Source organism: Schistocerca americana, unplaced genomic scaffold (assembly GCF_021461395.2).
Source record: "Schistocerca americana isolate TAMUIC-IGC-003095 unplaced genomic scaffold, iqSchAmer2.1 HiC_scaffold_54, whole genome shotgun sequence".
Classification (NCBI taxonomy): Eukaryota; Metazoa; Arthropoda; class Insecta; order Orthoptera; family Acrididae; genus Schistocerca; species Schistocerca americana.
Genome location: NW_025726280.1, coordinates 1,829,407 through 1,835,406, shown reverse-complemented (window position 1 = coordinate 1,835,406; position 6,000 = coordinate 1,829,407).

Here is a 6,000-nt window from a genome sequence, read left to right as displayed (position 1 = left end):
AGACACCGAATTTCTGTCTCGATTGAAAACTACAGGCACCATGCCGAAGTCTCTCCGAGCGACTAACGCTTCTATAATCACTGCATGGAACCTCTCCTGGGGTGCCAGTTGCTTGTTTCTGTTTTGCCACTCCCGTTTACTGTATCCTTCACACCCTCACATTGACGGACGACACAGAAATTGTATCGATTTTCAAAACTGCAGCCTTCATCCCGAATTCTTATCAAATGACTTACGTGGCTACATTCACCAAATGGAACCTCTCCTGGGAGGCCAGTAGCTTGTTTCCGATGCACCACTGCCCATTTACTGTAAAACCTCTCACCATGACATTCACAATGAGACACCGAATTTCTGTCTCGATTGAAAACTACAGGCACCATGCCGACTTCTCTCCGAGCGACTAACGTTTCTATAATCACTGCATGGAACCACTCCTGGGGTGCCAGTTGCTTGTTTCTGTTTTGCCACTCCCGTTTACTGTATCCTTCACACCCTCACATTGACGGACGACACAGAAATTGTATCGATTTTCAAAACTGCAGCCTTCATCCCGAATTCTTATCAAATGTCTTACGTGGCTACATTCACCAAATGGAACCTCTCCTGGGAGGCCAGTAGCTTGTTTCCGATGCACCACTGCCCATTTACTGTAAAACCTCTCACCATGACATTCACAATGAGACACCGAATTTCTGTCTCGATTGAAAACTACAGGCACCATGCCGACTTCTCTCCGAGCGACTAACGTTTCTATAATCACTGCATGGAACCACTCCTGGGGTGCCAGTTGCTTGTTTCTGTTTTGCCACTCCCGTTTACTGTATCCTTCACACCCTCACATTGACGGACGACACAGAAATTGTATCTATTTTCAAAACTGCAACCTTCATCCCGAATTCTTATCAAATGACTTACGCGGGTACATTCACCAAATGGAACCTCTCCTGGGAGGCCAGTAGCTTGTTTCCGATGCACCACTGCATATTTACTGTAAAACCTCTCACCATCACATTGACAATGCGACACCGAATTTCTGTCTCGATTGAAAACTACAGGCACCATGCCGACTTCTCTCTGAGCGACTAACGCTTCTATAATCACTGCATGGAACCTCTCCTGGGGTGCCAGTTGCTTGCTTCTGTTTTGCCACTCCCGTTTACTGTATCCTTCACACCCTCACATTGACGGACGACACAGAAATTGTATCGATTTTCAAAACTGCAGCCTTCATCCCGAATTCTTATCAAATGACTTACGTGGCTACATTCGCAAAATGGAACTTCTCCTGGGAGGCCAGTAGCTTGTTTCCGATACATCACTGCCCATTTACTGTAAAACCTCTCACCATTACATTGACAATGCGAAACCGTATTTCTGTCTCGATTGAAAACTACAGGCACCATGCCGACTTCTCTCCGAGCGACTAACGCTTCTATAATCACTGCATGGAACCTCTCCTGGGTTGCCAGTTGCTTGTTTCTGTTTTGCCACTCCCGTTTACTGTATCCTTCACACCCTCACATTGACGGACGACACAGAAATTGTATCGATTTTCAAAACTGCAGCCTTCATCCCGAATTCTTATCAAATGACTTACGCGGGTACATTCACCAAATGGAACCTCTCCTGGGAGGCCAGTAGCTTGTTTCCGATGCACCACTGCATATTTACTGTAAAACCTCTCACCATCACATTGACAATGCGACACCGAATTTCTGTCTCGATTGAAAACTACAGGCACCATGCCGACTTCTCTCTGAGCGACTAACGCTTCTATAATCACTGCATGGAACCTCTCCTGGGGTGCCAGTTGCTTGTTTCTGTTTTGCCACTCCCGTTTACTGTATCCTTCACACCCTCACATTGACGGACGACACAGAAATTGTATCGATTTTCAAAACTGCAGCCTTCATCCCGAATTCTTATCAAATGACTTACGTGGCTACATTCACCAAATGGAACCTCTCCTGGGAGGCCAGTAGCTTGTTTCCGATGCACCACTGCCCATTTACTGTAAAACCTCTCACCATGACATTCACAATGAGACACCGAATTTCTGTCTCGATTGAAAACTACAGGCACCATGCCGACTTCTCTCCGAGCGACTAACGTTTCTATAATCACTGCATGGAACCACTCCTGGGGTGCCAGTTGCTTGTTTCTGTTTTGCCACTCCCGTTTACTGTATCCTTCACACCCTCACATTGACGGACGACACAGAAATTGTATCGATTTTCAAAACTGCAGCCTTCATCCCGAATTCTTATCAAATGACTTACGCGGGTACATTCACCAAATGGAACCTCTCCTGGGAGGCCAGTAGCTTGTTTCCGATGCACCACTGCATATTTACTGTAAAACCTCTCACCATCACATTGACAATGCGACACCGAATTTCTGTCTCGATTGAAAACTACAGGCACCATGCCGACTTCTCTCTGAGCGACTAACGCTTCTATAATCACTGCATGGAACCTCTCCTGGGGTGCCAGTTGCTTGTTTCTGTTTTGCCACTCCCGTTTACTGTATCCTTCACACCCTCACATTGACGGACGACACAGAAATTGTATCGATTTTCAAAACTGCAGCCTTCATCCCGAATTCTTATCAAATGACTTACGTGGCTACATTCACCAAATGGAACCTCTCCTGGGAGGCCAGTAGCTTGTTTCCGATGCACCACTGCCCATTTACTGTAAAACCTCTCACCATGACATTCACAATGAGACACCGAATTTCTGTCTCGATTGAAAACTACAGGCACCATGCCGACTTCTCTCCGAGCGACTAACGTTTCTATAATCACTGCATGGAACCACTCCTGGGGTGCCAGTTGCTTGTTTCTGTTTTGTCACTCCCGTTTACTGTATCCTTCACACCCTCACATTGACGGACGACACAGAAATTGTATCGATTTTCAAAACTGCAGCCTTCATCCCGAATTCTTATCAAATGACTTACGTGGCTACATTCACCAAATGGAACCTCTCCTGGGAGGCCAGTAGCTTATTTCCGATGCACCACTGCCCATTTACTGTAAAACCTCTCACCATGACATTCACAATGAGACACCGAATTTCTGTCTCGATTGAAAACTACAGGCACCATGCCGACTTCTCTCCGAGCGACTAACGTTTCTATAATCACTGCATGGAACCACTCCTGGGGTGCCAGTTGCTTGTTTCTGTTTTGCCACTCCCGTTTACTGTATCCTTCACACCCTCACATTGACGGACGACACAGAAATTGTATCGATTTTCAAAACTGCAGCCTTCATCCCGAATTCTTATCAAATGACTTACGCGGGTACATTCACCAAATGGAACCTCTCCTGGGAGGCCAGTAGCTTGTTTCCGATGCACCACTGCATATTTACTGTAAAACCTCTCACCATCACATTGACAATGCGACACCGAATTTCTGTCTCGATTGAAAACTACAGGCACCATGCCGACTTCTCTCTGAGCGACTAACGCTTCTATAATCACTGCATGGAACCTCTCCTGGGGTGCCAGTTGCTTGTTTCTGTTTTGCCACTCCCGTTTACTGTATCCTTCACACCCTCACATTGACGGACGACACAGAAATTGTATCGATTTTCAAAACTGCAGCCTTCATCCCGAATTCTTATCAAATGACTTACGTGGCTACATTCACCAAATGGAACCTCTCCTGGGAGGCCAGTAGCTTGTTTCCGATGCACCACTGCCCATTTACTGTAAAACCTCTCACCATGACATTCACAATGAGACACCGAATTTCTGTCTCGATTGAAAACTACAGGCACCATGCCGACTTCTCTCCGAGCGACTAACGTTTCTATAATCACTGCATGGAACCACTCCTGGGGTGCCAGTTGCTTGTTTCTGTTTTGCCACTCCCGTTTACTGTATCCTTCACACCCTCACATTGACGGACGACACAGAAATTGTATCGATTTTCAAAACTGCAGCCTTCATCCCGAATTCTTATCAAATGACTTACGCGGGTACATTCACCAAATGGAACCTCTCCTGGGAGGCCAGTAGCTTGTTTCCGATGCACCACTGCATATTTACTATAAAACCTCTCACCATCACATTGACAATGCGACACCGAATTTCTGTCTCGATTGAAAACTACAGGCACCATGCCGACTTCTCTCCATGCGACTAACGCTTCTATAATCACTGCATGGAACCTCTCTTGGGGTGCCAGTTGCTTGTTTCTGTTTTGCCATTCCCGTTTACTGTATCCTTCACACCCTCACATTGACGGACGACACAGAAATTGTATCGATTTTCAAAACTGCAGCCTTCATCCCGAATTCTTAACAAATGACTTACGTGGCTACATTCACTAAATGGAACCTCTCCTGGGAGGGCAGTAGCTTGTTTCCGATGTACCACTGCCCATTTACTGTAAAACCTCTCCTTATGACATTCACAATGCGACACCGAATTTCTGTCTCGATTGAAAACTACAGGCACCATGCCGACTTCTCTCCGTGCGACTAACGCTTCTATAATCACTGCATGGAACCTCTCCTGGGGTGCCAGTTGCTTGTTTCTGTTTTGCCACTCCCGTTTACTGTATCCTTCACACCCTCACATTGACGGACGACACAGAAATTGTATCGATTATCAAAACTGCAGCCTTCATAACGAATTCTTATCAAATGACTTACGTGGTTACATTCACCAAATGGAACCTCTCCTGGGAGGCCAGTAGCTTGTTTCCGATGCACCACTGCCCATTTACTTTAAAACCTCTCACCATGACATTCACCAAACGACACCGAATTTCTGTCTCGATTGAAAACTACAGTCACCATGCCGACTTCTCTCTGAGCGACTAACGCTTCTATAATCACTGCATGGAACCTCTCCTGGGGTGCCAGTTGCTTGTTTCAGTTTTGCCACTCCCGTTTACTGTATCCTTCACACCCTCACATTGACGGACGACACAGAAATTGTATCGATTTTCAAAACTGCAGCCATCATCCCGAATTCTTATCAAATGACTTACGTGGCTACATTCACCAAATGGAACCTCTCCTGGGAGGCCAGTAGCTTGTTTCCGATGTACCACTGCCCATTTACTGTAAAACCTCTCCTTATGACATTCACAATGCGACACCGAATTTCTGTCTCGATTGAAAACTACAGGCACCATGCCGACTTCTCTCCGTGCGACTAACGCTTCTATAATCACTGCATGGAACCTCTCCTGGGGTGCCAGTTGCTTGTTTCTGTTTTGCCACTCCCGTTTACTGTATCCTTCACACCCTCACATTGACGGACGACACAGAAATTGTATCGATTTTCAAAACTGCTGCCATCATCCCGAATTCTTATCAAATGACTTACGTGGCTACATTCACCAAATGGAACCTCTCCTGGGAGGCCAGCAGCTTGTTTCCGATGTACCACTGCCCATTTACTGTAAAACCTCTCCTTATGACATTCACAATGCGACACCGAATTTCTGTCTCGATTGAAAACTACAGGCACCATGCCGACTTCTCTCTGAGCGACTAACGCTTCTATAATCACTGCATGGAACCTCTCCTGGGGTGCCAGTTGCTTGTTTCTGTTTTGCCATTCCCGTTTACTGTATCCTTCACACCCTCACATTGACGGACGACACAGAAATTGTATCGATTATCAAAACTGCAGCCTTCATAACGAATTCTTATCAAATGACTTACGTGGTTACATTCACCAAATGGAACCTCTCCTGGGAGGCCAGTAGCTTGTTTGCGATGCACCACTGCCCATTTACTTTAAAACCTCTCACCATGACATTCACCATACGACACCGAATTTCTGTCTCGATTGAAAACTACAGTCACCATGCCGACTTCTCTCTCAGCGACTAACGCTTCTATAATCACTGCATGGAACCTCTCCTGGGGTGCCAGTTGCTCGTTTCTGTTTTGCCATTCCCGTTTACTGTATCCTTCACACCCTCACATTGACGGACGACACAGAAATTGTATCGATTTTCAAAACTGCA